Below are 17,172 nucleotides of genomic sequence, written 5' to 3'. Positions count from 1 at the left end.
TTTGTAGAGTATAGGGCCAAAGGAAATATCCTCCGATCACAAAGAGGAAGAAGCTTTCTGAGAAACTTCTTTGTGTTCTGTAAAATCATCTCACAGAGTTACAGCTTTCCCCTGAACAAGCCTTTCGCTAAGACAGTTCTTGTGGAATTGGCAAAGTGACATTTGGAAGCCCATAGAGGGCTACGGTGAAAAAGGAAATATCCTCAGATGAAATCTGGAAAGATTCTTTCTGAGAAACTACTCTGTGATGTGTGACTTCCACTCACAGAGTTACATCGTATTTCGGGGATCTCTTTGCTAGCCGTAATTCTGTAGAATCTGAAAACAGATATTTCGGATCAATTTGAAGGCTATAGGGCCAAAGGAAATATCCTCCGATCACAAAGAGAAAGAAGCTTTCTGAGAAACTTCTTTGTGTTCTGTGAAATCATCTCACAGAGATACAGCTCTCCCCTCAAGAAGCCTTTCGCTAAGACAGTTCTTGTGGAATAGGCAAAGTGATATTTGGAAGCCCATAGAGGGCTACGGTGATAAAGGAAATATCCTCAGATGAAATCTGGAAAGAAGCTTTCTGAGAAACGGCTTAGTGTTCTGTTAATTCATCTCACAGAGTTACATCTGTATTTCGTGGATCACTTTGCTAGCCTTATTTCTGTGGAATCTGTGAACAGATATTTCGGATCCCTTTGAAGACTATAGGGCCAAAGGAAATATCCTTTGATCACAAAGAGAAAGAAGCTGTCTGAGAAACTTCTTTGGGTTCTGTGAAAGCATCTCACAGAGTTACAGCTTTCCCCTCTAGAAGCCTTTCGCTAAGACAGTTCTTGTGGAATTGGCAAAGTGCTATTTGGAAGCCCTTAGACGGCTATGGTGAAAAAGGAAATATCCTCAGATGAAATCTGGAAAGAAGCTTTCTGAGAAACTGCTCTCTGATGTGTGACTTCCACTCACAGAGTTTCATCTGTATTTCGTTGATCTCCTTGCTAGCCGTATTTCTGTGGAATCTGAGAACAGATATTGCGGATCCCTTTGAAAACTATAGGGCCAAAGGAAATATCCTGCGATCACAAAGAGAAAGAAGCTTTCTGAGATACTTCTTTTTGTTCTGTGAAATCATCTCTCAGAGTTACAGCTTTCCCCTCAAGAAGCCTTTAGCTAAGACACTTCTTGTGGAGTTGGCAAAGTGATATTTGGAAGCCCATAGAGGGCTATGGTGAAAAAGGAAATATCCTCAGATGAAATCTGGAAAGAAGCTTTCTGAGAAACTGCTCTGTGATGTGTAACTTCCACTCACAGAGTTTCATCTGTATTTGGGGATCTCTTTGCTAGCCGTATTTCCGTGGAATCTGAGCACAGATATTTCGATTCCCTTTGAAGACTATAGGGCCAAAGGAAATAACCTCCGATCACAAAGAAAAAGAAGCTTTCTGAGATACTTCTTTGTTTTCTGTGAAATCATCTCTCAGAGTTACAGCTTTCCCCTCAAGAAGCCTTTCGCTGAGACAGTTCTTATGGAATTGGCAAAGTGATATTTGGCATCCCATAGACGGCTGTGGTGAAAAAAGAAATGTCATCAGATGAAATCTGGAAGGAAGCTTTCTGAGAACCGGCTTAGTGTTCTGTTAATTCATCTCACAGTGTTACATCTGTATTTCGTGGATCTCTTTGCTAGCCTTATTTCTGTGGAATCTGAGAACAGATATTTCGGATCCCATTGTAGACTATAGGGCCAAAAGAAATATCCTCAGATCACAAAGAGAAAGAAGGTTTCTGAAAAACTTCTTTGTGTTCCTGAAATCATCTCACAGAGTTACAGCTTTCCTCTCAAGAAGCCCTTCGCTAAGACAGTTCTTGTGGAATAGGCAAAGTGATATTTGGAAGCCCATAGAGGGCTACGGTGATAAAGGAAATATCCTCAGATGAAATCTGGAAAAAAGCTTTCTGAGAAACGGCTTAGTGTTCTGTTAATTCATCTCACAGAGTTACATCTGTATTTCGTGGATCACTTTGCTAGCCTTATTTCTGTGGAATCTGTGAACAGATATTTCGGATCCCTTTGAAGACTATAGGGCCAAAGGAAATATCCTCTGATCACAAAGAGAAAGAAGCTGTCTGAGAAACTTCTTTGGGTTCTGTGAAAGCATCTCACAGAGTTACAGCTTTCCCCTCTAGAAGCCTTTCGCTAAGACAGTTCTTGTGGAATTGGCAAAGTGCTATTTGGAAGCCCATAGACGGCTATGGTGAAAAAGGAAATATCCTCAGATGAAATCTGGAAAGAAGCGTTCTGAGAAACTACTCTGTGATGTGTGACTTCCACTCAGAGAGTTACATCTGTATTTCGGGGATCCCTTTGCTAGGCGTATTTCTGTGGAATTTGAGAACAGATATTTCGGATCCCTTTGAAGGGTATAGGGCCAAAGGAAATATCCTCCGATCACCAAGAGGAAGAAGCTTTCTGAGAAACTTCTTTCTGTTCTGTGAAATCATCTCACAGAGTTACAGCTTTCCCCTCAAGAAGCCTTTCGCTAAGACAGTTCTTGTGGAATTGGCAAAGTGATATTTGGAAGCCCATAGAGGGCTACGGTGAAAAAGGAAATATCCTCAGATGAAATCTGGAAAGAAGTGTTCTGAGAAACTACTCTGTGATGTGTGACTTCCACTCAGAGAGTTACATCTGTATTTCTGGGATCTCTTTGCTAGGCGTATTGCTGTGGAATTTGAGAACAGATATATCGGATCCCTATGAAGGCTATAGGGCCAAAGGAAATATCCTCCGATCACAAAGAGGAAGAAGCTTTCTGAGAAACTTCTTTGTGTTCTGTAAAATCATCTCACAGAGTTACAGCTTTCCCCTGAAGAAGCCTTTCGCTAAGACAGTTCTTGTGGAATTGGCAAAGTGACATTTGGAAGCCCATAGAGGGCTATGGTGATAAAGGAAATATCCCCTGATGAAATTTGGAAAGAAGATTTCTGAGAAACTGCTTAGTGTTCTGTTAATTCATCTCAAAGTGTTACATCTGTATTTCGTGTATCTCTTTGCTAGCCTTATTTCTGTGGAATCTGAGAGCAGATATTTCGGATCCCTTTGAAGACTATAGGGCCAAAGGAAGTATCCTCCGATCACAAAGGGAAAGAAGCTTTCTGAGAATCTTCTTTGTGTTCTGTGAAATCATCTCACAGATTTACAGCTTTCCCCTCTAGAAGCCTTTCGCTAAGCAGTTCTTTTGGAATTGGCAAAGTGATATTTGGAAGCCCATAGAGGGCTATGGTGAAATAGGACATATGCTCAGACGGAATCTGGAAAGAAACTTTCTAAGAAACTGCTCAGTGTTCTGTTATTTCATCTCACAAAGTTACATCTGTTTTTCTTGGATCTCTTTGCTAGCCTTATTTCTGTGGAATCAGAGAACAGATATTTCAGATCGCTTTGAAGACTATAGGGCCAAAGGAAATATCCTCCGATCACAAAGAGAAAGAAGCTTTCTGAGAAACATCTTTGTGTTCTGTGAAATCATCTCACAGAGTTACAGCTTTCCCCTCAAGAAGCCTTTCGCTAAGACAGTTCTTGTGGAATTGGCAAAGTGATATTTGGAAGCCCATAGAGGGCCATGGTGAAAAAGGAAATATCCTTAGATGAAATCTGGAAAGAAGCTTTCTGAGAAACTGCTCTGTGATGTGGGACTTCCACTCACAGAGTTACATCTGTATTTCGTGGATCTCTTTGCTAGCCTTATTTCTGTGGAATCTGAGACCAGATATTTCGGATCCCTTTGAAGACTATAGGGCCAAAGGAAAAATCCTCCGATAACAAAGAGAAAGAAGCTTTCTGAGAAACTTCTTTGTGTTTGTGAAATCACCTCACAGAGTTACAGGTTTCCCATCAAGAAGCCTTTCGCTAAGACAGTTCTTGTGGAATTGGCAAAGTGATATTTGGAAGCCCATAGACGGCTATGGTGAAAAAGGAAATATCCTCAGATGAAATCTGGAAAGAAGCGTTCTGAGAAACTACTCTGTGATGTGTGACTTCCACTCAGAGAGTTACATCTGTATTTCGGGGATCCCTTTGCTAGGCGTATTTCTGTGGAATTTGAGAACAGATATTTCGGATCCCTTTGAAGGGTATGGGACCAAAGGAAATATCCTCCGATCACAAAGAGGAAGAAGCTTTCTGAGTAACTTCTTTGTGTTCTGTGAAATCATCTCACAGAGTTACAGCTTTCCCCTGAAGAAGCCTTTCGCTAAGACAGTTCTTGTGGAATTGGCAAAGTGATATTTGGAAGCCCATAGAGGGCTACGGTGAAAAAGGAAATATCCTCAGATGAAATCTGGAAAGAAGCGTTCTGAGAAACTACTCTGTGATGTGTGACTTCCACTCAGAGAATTACATCTGTATTTCTGGGATCTCTTTGCTAGGCGTATTGCTGTGGAATTTGAGAACAGATATATCGGATCCCTATGAAGGCTATAGGGCCAAAGGAAATATCCTCCGATCTCAAAGAGGAAGAAGCTTTCTGAGAAACTTCTTTGTGTTCTGTAAAATCATCTCACAGAGTTACAGCTTTCCCCTGAAGAAGCCTTTCGCTAAGACAGTTCTTGTGGAATTGGCAAAGTGACATTTGGAAGCCCATAGAGGGCTATGGTGATAAAGGAAATATCCCCTGATGAAATTTGGAAAGAAGCTTTCTGAGAAACTGCTTAGTGTTCTGTTAATTCATCTCAAAGTGTTACATCTGTATTTCGTGTATCTCTTTGCTAGCCTTATTTCTGTGGAATCTGAGAGCAGATATTTCGGATCCCTTTGAAGACTATAGGGCCAAAGGAAGTATCCTCCGATCACAAAGGGAAAGAAGCTTTCTGAGAATCTTCTTTGTGTTCTGTGAAATCATCTCACAGATTTACAGCTTTCCCCTCTAGAAGCCTTTCGCTAAGCAGTTCTTTTGGAATTGGCAAAGTGATATTTGGAAGCCCATAGAGGGCTATGGTGAAATAGGACATATGCTCAGACGGAATCTGGAAAGAAACTTTCTAAGAAACTGCTCAGTGTTCTGTTATTTCATCTCACAAAGTTACATCTGTTTTTCTTGGATCTCTTTGCTAGCCTTATTTCTGTGGAATCAGAGAACAGATATTTCAGATCGCTTTGAAGACTATAGGGCCAAAGGAAATATCCTCCGATCACAAAGAGAAAGAAGCTTTCTGAGAAACTTCTTTGTGTTCTGTGAAATCATCTCACAGAGTTACAGCTTTCCCCTCAAGAAGCCTTTCGCTAAGACAGTTCTTGTGGAATTGGCAAAGTGATATTTGGAAGCCCATAGAGGGCCATGGTGAAAAAGGAAATATCCTTAGATGAAATCTGGAAAGAAGCTTTCTGAGAAACTGCTCTGTGATGTGGGACTTCCACTTCCAGAGTTACATCTGTATTTCGTGGATCTCTTTGCTAGCCTTATTTCTGTGGAATCTGAGAACAGATATTTCGGATCCCTTTGAAGACTATAGGGCCAAAGGAAAAATCCTCCGATAACAAAGAGAAAGAAGCTTTCTGAGAAACTTCTTTGTGTTTTTGAAATCACCTCACAGAGTTACAGGTTTCCCCTCAAGAAGCCTTTCGCTAAGACAGTTCTTGTGGAATTGGCAAAGTGATATTTGGAAGCCCATAGACGGCTATGGTGAAAAAGGAAATATCCTCAGTTGAAATCTGGAAAGAAGCGTTCTGAGAAACTACTCTGTGATGTGTGACTTCCACTCAGAGAGTTACATCTGTATTTCGGGGATCCCTTTGCTAGGCGTATTTCTGTGGAATTTGAGAACAGATATTTCGGATCCCTTTGAAGGGTATAGGGCCAAAGGAAATATCCTCCGATCACAAAGAGGAAGAAGCTTTCTGAGAAACTTCTTTGTGTTCTGTGAAATCATCTCACAGAGTTACAGCTTTCCCCTGAAGAAGCCCTTCGCTAAGACAGTTCTTGTGGAATTGGCAAAGTGATATTTGGAAGCCCATAGAGGGCTACGGTGAAAAAGGAAATATCCTCAGATGAAATCTGGAAAGAAGCGTTCTGAGAAACTACTCTGTGATGTGTGACTTCCACTCAGAGAGTTACATCTGTATTTCTGGGATCTCTTTGCTAGGCGTATTGCTGTGGAATTTGAGAACAGATATATCGGATCCCTATGAAGGCTATAGGGCCAAAGGAAATATCCTCCGATCACAAAGAGGAAGGAGCTTTCTGAGAAACTTCTTTGTGTTCTGTAAAATCATCTCACAGAGTTACAGCTTTCCCCTGAAGAAGCCTTTCGCTAAGACAGTTCTTGTGGAATTGGCAAAGTGACATTTGGAAGCCCATAGAGGGCTATGGTGATAAAGGAAATATCCCCTGATGAAATTTGGAAAGAAGCTTTCTGAGAAACTGCTTAGTGTTCTGTTAATTCATCTCAAAGTGTTACATCTGTATTTCGTGTATCTCTTTGCTAGCCTTATTTCTGTGGAATCTGAGAGCAGATATTTCGGATCCCTTTGAAGACTATAGGGCCAAAGGAAGTATCCTCCGATCACAAAGGGAAAGAAGCTTTCTGAGAATCTTCTTTGTGTTCTGTGAAATCATCTCACAGATTTACAGCTTTCCCCTCTAGAAGCCTTTCGCTAAGCAGTTCTTTTGGAATTGGCAAAGTGATATTTGGAAGCCCATAGAGGGCTATGGTGAAATAGGACATATGCTCAGACGGAATCTGGAAAGAAACTTTCTAAGAAACTGCTCAGTGTTCTGTTATTTCATCTCACAAAGTTACATCTGTTTTACTTGGATCTCTTTGCTAGCCTTATTTCTGTGGAATTTGAGAACAGATATTTCGCATCCCTTTGAAGACTATAGGGCCAAAGGAAAAAACCTCCGATCACAAAGAGAAAGAAGCTTTCTGAGAAAATTCTTTGTGTTCTGTGAAATCATTTCACACTTTACAGCTTTCACCTCAAGAAGCCTTTCGCTAAGACAGTTCTCTTGGAATTGTCAAAGTGAAATTTGGATGCCCATAGAGGTTATGGTGCAAAAGGAAATATCCTCAGATGACATCTGGAAAGAAGCTTTCCGAGAAACTACTCTGGGATGTGTGACTTCCACTCACAGAGTTACATCTGTATTTCGGGAATATCTTTGCTAGCCGTATTTCTGTGGAATCTGAGAACAGATATGGCGGATCCCTTTGAAGACTATAGGGCCCAAGGAAATATCCTCCGATCACAAAGAGAAAGAAGCTTTCTGAGAAATTCTTTGTGTTCTGTGAAATCACTCTCACAGAGTTACAGCTTTCCCCTCAAGAAGCCTTTTGCTAAGACAGTTCTTGTGGAATTGGCAAAGTGATATTTGGAATCTCATAGAGGGCTATGCTGAAAAAGGAAATATCCTCAGATGAAATCTGGTAGGAAGCTTTCTGAGAAACTGCTCTGTGATGTGTGACTTCCATTCACAGAGTTTCATCTGTATTTCGTGGATCTCTTTGCTTGCCGTATTTCTGTGGAATCTCAGAACAGATATTTCGGATATCTTTGAAGACTATAGGGCCAAAGGAAATATCCTCCGATCACAAAGAGAAAAAAGATTTCTGAGATACTTCTTTGTTTTCTGTGAAATCATCTCTCAGAGTTACAGCTTTCCCCTCCAGAAGCTTTTCGCTAAGACAGTTCTTGTCGAATTGGCAAAGTGATATTTGGAAGCCCATAGAGGGCTATGGTGAAAAAGGAAATATCCTTACATGCAATCTAGAAAGAAGCTTTCTGAAAAACGGCTTAGTGTTCTGTTAATTAATCTCACAAAGTTACATCTGTATTTCGTGGATCTCTTTGCTAGCCTTATTTCTGTGGAATCTGAGAACAGATATTTCGGATCCCATTGAAGACTAAAGGGCGAAAGGAAATATCCTCCGATCACAAAGAGAAGGAAGCTTACTGAGAAACTTCTTTTGGTTCTTTGAAATCATCTCACAGAGTTACAGCTTTCTTCTCCAGAAGCCTTACGCTAAGACAGTTCTTGTGGGAATTGGCACAGTGATATTTGGAAGCCCATAGAGGGCTATGGTGAAAAAGGAAATATCCTCAGATTATATCTTGAAAGAAGCTTTCTGAGAAACTGCTCTGTGATGTGTGTCTTCCACACACAGAGTTACATCTGTGTTTCTGGGATCTCTTTGCTAGCCCTATTTCTGTGGAATCTCAGAACAGATATTTCGGAAACCTTTGAAAACTATAGGGCCAAAGGAAATATCAACCGATCACAAAGAGAAAGAAGCATTCTGAGAAACTTATTTGTGTTCTGTGAAATCATCTAACAAAGTTACAGCTCTCCCCTCAAGAAGCCTTTCGTAAGAGAGTTCTTGTGGAATTGGCAAAGTGATTTTTGGAAGCCCTAGGAGGCTATGGTGCAAATGGAAATATCCTCAGATGAAATATGGAAAGAAGCTTTCTGAGAAACAGCTTAGTGTTCTGTTAATTCATCTCACAGAGATACATCTGTTTTTCGTGGATCTCTTTGCTAGCCTTATTTCTGTGGAATCCGAGAACAGATATTTCGGATCCCTTTGAAGACTATAGGGCCAAAGGAAATATCCTCTGATCACAAAGAGAAGGAAGCTTTCTTAGAAACTTCTTTGTGCTCTGTGAAATCATCTCACAGAGTTACAGCTTTCCCCTGAAGTAGCCTTTCCCTAAGACAGTTCTTGTGGAATTGGCAAAGTGATATTTGGAAGCCCATAGAGGGCTATGGTGAAAAAGGAAATATCCTCAGCTGAAATCTGGAAAGAAGCTTTCTGAGAAACACTTAGTCTTCTGATAATTCATCTCAGAGAGTTACATGTGTATTTCGTGGATCTCTTTGCTAGCCTTATTTCCGTGGAATCTGAAAACAGATATTGTGAATCCCTTTGAAGTCTATAGGGCCAAATTAAATATCCTCCCATAACTAAGAGAAAGAAGCTTTCTGAGAAACTTCTTTGTGTTCTGTGAAATCATCTCACAGAGTTACAGCTTTCCCCTGAAGAAGCCTTTCGCTAAGACAGTTCTTGTGGAATTGGGAAAGTGATATTTGGAAGCCCATAGAGGGCTATGGTGAAAAACGAAATATCCTCAGATGAAATCTGGAAAGAAGCTTTCTGAGAATCTGCTTAGTGTTCTGTTAATTCATCTCACAGAGTTACATCTGTATTTCGTGGATCTCTTTTGTAGCCTTATTTATGTGAGTCTGAGAACAGATATTTCGGATCCCTTTGAAGACTATAGGTCCAAAGGAAATATCGTCCGATAACAAAGAGAAAGAAGCTTTCTGAGAAACTTCTTTGTGTTCTGTTAAATCGTCTCACACAGTTACAGCTTTCCACTCAAGAAGTCTTTCGCAAAGACATTTCTTGCGGAACTGGCAAAGTGATATTTCGAAGCCCATAAATGGCTATGTTGAAAAAGGAAATATCCTCAGATGAAATCTGGAAAGAAGCTTTCTGAGAAACTGCTTAGTGTTCTGTTAATTCATCTCCCAGAGTTACATCTGTATTTCGTGGGTCTCTTTGCTAGCCTTATTTCTGTGGAATCTGAGAACAGATATTTCGGATCCCTTTGAAGACTATAGGGCCAAAGGAAATATCCTCTGATCACAAAGAGAAAGAAGCTTTGTGAGAAACTTCTTTGTGTTCTGTGAAATCGTCTTACAGAGTTACAGCTTTCCCCTGAAGAAGCCTTTCCCTAAGACAGTTCTTGTGAAATTGGCAAAGTGATATTTGGAAGCCCATAGTGGGCTATGGTGAAAAAGGAAATATCCTCAGCTGAAATCTGGAAAGAAGCTTTCTGAGAAACTACTCTGTGATGTGTGACCTTCACTCACAGAGTCACATCTGTATTTCGGGGATCTCTTTCCTAGCCGTATTTCTGTGGAATCTGAGAACAGATATTTCGGATCCCTTTGAAGAGTATAGGGCCAAAGAAATATCCTCCGATCACAAAGAGAAAGAAGCTTTCTGATAAACTTTATTGTGTTCTGTGAAATCATCTCACAGAGTTACAGCTTTCGCCTCAAGAAGCCTTTCGCTAAGACAGTTGTTGTGGAATTGGCGAAGTGATATTTGGAAGCCCACAGAGGGCTATGGTGAAAAAGGAAATATCCTCAGATGAAATCTGGAAAGAAGCTTTCTGAGAAACTGCTCTGTGATGTGTGACTTCCAGTCACAGAGTTACAGCTGTATTTCGGGGATCTCTTTGCTAGCCTTATTTCTGTGGAATCTGAGAACAGATATTTCTGATCCCTTTGAAGACTATAGGGCCAAAGGAAATATCCTCCGATCGCAAAGAGAAAGAAGCTTTCTGAGAAACTTCTTTGTGTTCTGTGAAATCATCTCACAGAGTTACAGCTTTCCCCTCAAGAAGCCTTTCGCTAAGACAGTTCTTGTGGAACTGGCAAAGTGATATTTGGAAGCCCATAGAGAGCTATAGTGAAAAAGGAAATATCCTCAGATGAAATCTGGAAAGAAGCTTTCTGAGAAACTTCTTAGTGTTCTGTTAATTCATCTCACAGAGTTACATCTGTTTTTCGTGGAACTCTTTGCTAGCCTTATTTATGTGGAATCTGAGAACAGACATTTCGGATCCCTTTCAACACTATAGTGACAAAGAAAATATCCTCCGATACCAAAGAGAAAGAAGCTTTCTGAGAAACTTCTTTGTGTTCTGTGAAATCATCTCACAGAGTTACAGCTTTCCGCTCAAGAAGCCTTTCGCTAAGACAGTTCTGATGGAATTGGCAAAGTGATATTTGGAAGCCCATAGAGGGCTATGGTGAAAAAGGAAATATCCTCAGATGAAATCTGGAAAGAAGCTTTCTGAGAAACTGCTCTGTGATGTGTGACTTCCACTCACAGAGTTACTTCTGTATTTCGTGGATCTCTTTGCTAGCCTTATTTTTGTGGAATCTGAGAACAGATATTTCGTATCCCTTTGAAGACTATAGGGCCAAAGGAAATATCCTCCGATAACAAAGAGAAAGAAGCTTTCTGAGAAACTTCTTTGTGTTCTGCGAAACATCTCACAGAGTTACAGCTTTCCGCTCAAGAAGCCTTTCGCTAAGACAGTTCTTGTGGAATTGGCAAACTGATATTTGGAAACCCATAGAGGGCTATGGTGAAAAAGGAAATATCCTCAGATAAAATCTGGAAAGCAGTTTTCTGAGAAACTGCTTAGTGTTGTGTTAATTATCCACATAGTGTTGCATGTGTATTTCGTGGATCTCTTTGCTAGCCTTATTTCTGAGGATTCTGAGAACAGATATTTCGGATCCCTTTGAAGAGTATATGGCCAAAGGAAATATCCTTCCATAACAAAGAGAAAGAAGCTTTCTGAGAAACTTCTTTGTGTTCTGTGAAATCATCTCACAGAGTTACAGCTTTCCCCTCAAGAAGCCTATCGTTAAGACAGTTCTTGTGGAATTGGCAAAGTGATATTTGGAAGCCCTTAGACGGCTATGATGAAAAAGGAAATATCCTCAGATGAAATCAGGAAAGATCTTTCTGAGAAACTGCTTAGTGTTCTGTTAATTCATCTCACAGAGTTACATCTGTATTTCGTGGATCTCTTTGCTAGCCTTATTTCTTGGAATCTGAGAACAGATATTTCGGATCCCTTTGAACACTATAGGGCCAAAGGAAATATCCTGCGATAACAAAGAGAAAGAAGCTTTCTGAGAAACTTCTTTTTGTTCTGTGAAATCACCTCACGGAGTTACAGCTTTCCCCTGAAGAAGCCTTTCGCTAAGACAGTTCTTGTGGAATTGGCAAAGTGATATTAGGAAGCCCATAAAGGGCTATGGTGAAAAAGGAAATATCCTCAGATGAAATCTGGAAAGGAGCTTTCTGAGAAACTGCTCTGTGATGTGTGACTTCCACTCACAGAGTTACATGTGTATTTCGGGCATCTCTTTGTTAGCCTTATTTCTGTGGAATCTGAGAACAGATATTTCGGATCCCTTTGAAGACTATAGGGCCAAAGGAAATATCCTCTGATAACAAAGTGAAAGAAGCTTTCTGAGAAACTTCTTTGTGTTCTGTGAAATCATCTCACAGAGTTACAGCTTTCACCTCAAGAAGCCTATCGTTAAGACAGTTCTTGTGGAATTGGCAAAGTGATATTTGGAAGCCCTTAGAGGGCTATGGTGTAAAAGGAAATATCCTCAGATGAAATCTGTAAAGAAGCTTTCTGAGAAACTGCTTAGTGTTCTGTTAATTCATCTCACAGAGTTACATCTGTATTTCTTGGATCCCTTTGCTAGCCTTATTTCTTGGAATCTGAGAACAGATATTTCGGATCCCTTTGAACACTATAGGGCCAAAGGAAATATCCTGCGATAACAAAGAGAAAGAAGCTTTCTGAGAAACTTCTTTGTGTTCTGTGAAATCATCTCACAGAGTTACAGCTTTCCCCTGAAGAATCCTTTCGTTAAGACAGTTCTTGTGGCATTGGCAAAGTGAAATTTGGAAGCCCATAGAGGGCTATGGTGAAAAAGGAAATATCCTCAGATGAAATCTGGAAAGAAGCTTTCTGAGAAACTTCTCTGTGATGTGTGACTTCCACTCACAGAGTTACATGTGTATTTCGTTGATCTCTTTGTTAGCCTTATTTCTTTGGAATCTGAGAACAGATATTTCAGATCCCTTTGAAGACTATAGGGCCAAAGGAAATATGCTCTGAAAACAAAGAGAAAGAAGCTTTCTGTGAAACTTCTTTTTGTTCTGTGAAATCATCTCACAGAATTTCAGCTTTCTCCTCAAGAAGCCTTTCGCTAAGACAGTTCTTGTGGAATTGGCAAAGTGATATTTGGAACCCCTAGAAGGCTATGGTGAAAAATTAAATATCCTCAGATGAAATCTGGAAAGAAGCTTTTGGAGAAACTGCTTAGTGTTCTGATAATTCATCTCACAGAGTTACATCTGTATTTCGTGGATCTCTTTGCTAGCCTTATTTCTGTGGAATCTGAGAACAGATATTTCGGATCCCTTTGAAGACTATAGGGCCAAAGGAAATATCCTCCGATCACAAAGAGAAAGAAGTTTCTGAGAAACTTCTTTGTGTTCTGTGAAATCATCTCACAGAGTTACAGCTTTCCCCTCAAGAAGCCTTTCGCTAAGACAGTTGTTGTGGAATTGGCAAAGTGATATTGGGAAGCCCATAGAGGGCTACGGTGAAAAAGGAAATATCCTCAGATGACATCTGGAAAGAAGCTTTCTGAGAAACTGCTTAGTGTTCTGTTAATTCATCTCACAGAGTTACATCTGTATTTCGTGGATCTCTTTGCTAGCCTTATTTTTGTGGAATCTGAGAACAAATATTTCGGATCTGTTTGACGACTATAGGGCCAAAGGTAATATCCTCCGATCACAAAGAGAAAGAAGCTTTCTGAGAAACTTCTTTGTGTTCTGTGAAATCATCTCACAGAGTTACAGCTTTCCCCTCACGAAGCCTTTCGCTAAGACAGTTCTTGTGGAATTGGCAAAGTGATATTTGGAAGCCCATAGAGGGCTATGGTGAAATAGGAAATATCCTCAGATGAAATCTGTAAAGGAGCTTTCTGAGAAACTGCTCTGTGATGTGTGACTTCCACTCACAGAGTTACATGTGTATTTCGTGGATCTCTTTGTTAGCCTTATTTCTGTGGAATCTGAGAACAGATGTTTCGGATCCCTTTGAAGACTATAGGGCCAAAGGAAATATCCTCCGATCACAAAGAGAAAGAAGCTTTCTGAGAAACTTCTTTGTGTTCTGTGAAATCAAATCACATTGTTACAGCTTTCCCCTCAAGAAGTCTTTCGCTAAGACAGTTCTTGTGGAATTGGCAAAGTTACATTTGGAAGCCCATAGAGGGCTATGGTGAAAAAGGAAATCTCCTCAGATGAAATCTGGAAAGAAGCTTTCTGAGAAACTGCTTAGTGTTCTGTTAATTCATCTCATAGAGTTACATCTGTTTTTCGTGGAACTCTTTGCTAGTCTTATTTATGTGGAATCTGAGAACAGATATTTCGGATCCCTTTCAACACTATAGGGACAAAGGAAATATCCTCCGATGACAAAGAGAAAGAAGCTTTCTGAGAAACTTCTTTGTGTTCTGTGAAATCATCTCACAGAGTTACAGCTTTCCGCTCAAGAAGCCTTTCGCTAAGACAGTTCTGATGGAATTGGCAAAGTGATATTTGGAAGCCCATAGAGGGCTATGGTGAAAAAGGAAATATCCTCAGATGAAATCTGGAAAGAAGCTTTCTGAGAAACTGCTCTGTGATGTGTGACTTCCACTCACAGAGTTACTTCTGTATTTCGTGGATCTCTTTGCTAGCCTTATTTTTGTGGAATCTGAGAACAGATATTTCGGATCCCTTTGAAGACTATTGGGCCAAAGGAAATATCCTCCGATACCAAAGAGAAAGAAACTTTCTGAGAAACTTCTTTGTGTTCTGCGAAATCATCTCACAGAGTTACAGATTTCCGCTCTAGAAGACTTTCACTAAGACAGTTCTTTTGGTATTGGCAAACTGATATTTGGAATCCCATAGAGGGCTATGGTGAAAAAGGAAATATCCTCAGATAACATCTGGAAAGCAGTTTTCTGAGAAACTGCTTAGTGTTCTGTTAATTCTCCACATAGTGTTGCATGTGTATTTCGTGGATCTCTTTGTTAGCCTTATTTCTGTGGAATCTGAGAACAGATATTTCGGATCCCTTTGAAGACTATAGGGCCAAAGGGAATATCCTCCGATCACAAAGAGAAAGAAGCTTTCTGAGAAATTTCTTTGTATTCTGTGAAATCATCTCACAGAGTCACAGCTTTCCCCTCAAAAAGCTTTTAGCTAAGCCTGTTCTTTTGAAATTGGCAAAGTGATATTTGGAAGCCCTTGGAGGGCTATGGTGAAAAAGAAAACATCCTCAGAGAAAAACTGGAAAGAAGCTTTCTGAGAAACTGCTTAGTGAAGTGTGACTTCCACTCACAGTGTTACATCCGTATTTCGTGGATCTGTTTGCTAGACTTATTTCTGTGGAATCTGAGAACTGATATTTCGGATGCCTTTGAAGACTATAGGGCCAAAGGAAATGTCCTCCAATAACAAAGAGAAAGAAGCTTTCTGAGAAACTTCTTTGTGTTCTGTGAAATCAGCTCACAGAGTTACAACACTCCGCTCAAGAAGCCTTTCACTAAGCCTGTTCTTGTGGAATTGGAAAAGTGATATTTCGATGTCCATAGAGGGCTACGTTGAAAAAGGAAATATCCTCAGATGAAATCTGGAAAGAAGCTTTCTGAGAAACTGCTTCGTGTTCTGTTAATTCATCTCACAGAGTTACAGCTTTCCCCTCAAGAAGCCGTTCGCTAAGCCTGTTCTTGTGGAATTGGCAAAGTGATATTTGGAAGCCCATAGAGGGCTATGGTGAAAAAGAAAATATCCTCAGAGAAAAACTGGAAAGAAGCTTTCTGAGAAACTGCTTTCTGATGTGTGACTTCCACTCACAGAGTTACATCCGCATTTCGTGGATCTGTTTGGTAGCCTTATTTCTGTGGAATCTGAGAACTCATATTTCGGATCCCTTTGAAGACTATAGGGCCAAAGGAAATGTCCTCCGATAACAAAGAGAAAGAAGCTTTCTGAGAAAATTCTTTGTGTTCTGTGAAATCATCTCACAGAGTTACAGCTTTACCCTCAAGAAGCCTTTCGTTAAGCCTGTTCATGTGGAATTGGCAAAGTAATATTTCGATGCCCAGAGAGGGCTATGGTGGAAAAGGAAATATCCTCAGATGAAATCTCGAAAGAAGTTTTCTGAGAAACTGCTAAGTGTTCTGTTAATTCATCTCACAGAGTTACAGCTTTGGCTCAAGAAGCCGTTCGCTAAGACTGTTCCTGTGGAATTGGCAAAGTGATATTTGGAAGCCCATTGAGAGCTATGGTGAAAAAGAAAATATCCTCAGAGAAAAACGGGAAAGAAGCTTTCTGAGAATCTGCTTTGTGATGTGTGTCTTCCACTCATAGAATTACATCCATATTTCGTGGATTTGTTTGCTAGCCTTATTTCTGTGGAATCTGAGAACTGATATTTCGGATCCCTTTGAAGACTATAGGGCCAAAGGAAATGTCCTCCGATAACAAAGAGAAAGAAGCTTTCTGAGAAACTTCTTTGTGTTCTTTGAAATCATCTCACAGAGTTACAGCTTTCCCGTCAAGAAGCCTTTCGCAAAGCATGTTCTTGTGGAATTGGCAAAGTGATATTTCCATGCCCATAGAGGGCTACGGTGAAACAGGAAATATCCTCAGATGAAATCTGGAAAGAAGCTTTCTGAGAAACTGCTTAGTGTTCTGTTAATTGATCTCACAGAGTTACAGCTTTCCCCTCAAGAAGCCGTTCGCCAAGCCTGTTCTTGTGGAATTGGCAAAGTGATATTTGGAAGCCCATAGAGGGCTATGGTGAAAAAGAAAATATCCTCAGAGAAAAACTCGAAAGAAGCTTTCTGAGAAACTGCTTTGTAATGTGTGACTTCCACTCACCGCGTTACGTCTGTATTTCGTGGATCTCTTGGCAAGCGTTATTTCTGTGGAATCTGAGAACTGATATTTCGGATCCCTTAGAAGACTACAGGGCCAAAGGAAATGTCCTCTGATAACAAAGAGAAAGAAGCTTTCTGAGAACATTCTTTGTGTTCTGTATAATCAAACCACACACTTACAGCTTTCCCCTCAAGAAACTTTTCGCTCAGCCTGTTCTTGTGGTATTGGCAAAGTAATATTTCGATGCCCATAGAGGGCTACGGTGCAAAAGGAAATATCCTCAGATGAAATCTGGAAAGAAGCTTTCTGAGAAACTGCTTAGTGTTCTGTTAATTCACCTCACAGAGTTACAGCTTTCCCTTCAAGAAGCCGTTTGCTAAGCCAGTTCTTGTGGAATTGGCAAAGTATATTTAGAAGCCCATAGAGGGCTATGGTGAAAAAGGATATATCCTCAGAGAAAAAGTGGAAAGAAGCTTTCTGAGAAACTGGTTAGTGATGTGTGACTTCCACTCACAGAGTTACATCCGTATTTCGTGGATCTGTTTGCTAGCCTTATTTCTGTGGAATATGAGAACTGATATTTCGGATCCCTTTGAAGACTACAGGGCCAAAGGAAATGTCCTCCGATAACAA

The 17,172-nt window shown here is 40.3% G+C and overlaps 1 pseudogene; it reads left to right on the top strand.

Annotated features, from left to right (window-relative positions):
* The window catches only part of LOC144340951 (uncharacterized), a 73,042-nt pseudogene extending 56,730 nt beyond the window's left edge, over positions 1-16,312 (top strand).
* The last annotated feature ends 860 nt before the right edge of the window (positions 16,313-17,172 follow it).

The sequence above is a fragment of the Macaca mulatta genome, chromosome 5, assembly GCF_049350105.2.
Source record: "Macaca mulatta isolate MMU2019108-1 chromosome 5, T2T-MMU8v2.0, whole genome shotgun sequence".
Lineage (NCBI taxonomy): Eukaryota > Metazoa > Chordata > Mammalia > Primates > Cercopithecidae > Macaca > Macaca mulatta.
The sequence above is the reverse complement of the archived record's forward strand: the minus strand, read 5'-3'. Positions and strand labels throughout refer to the sequence as shown.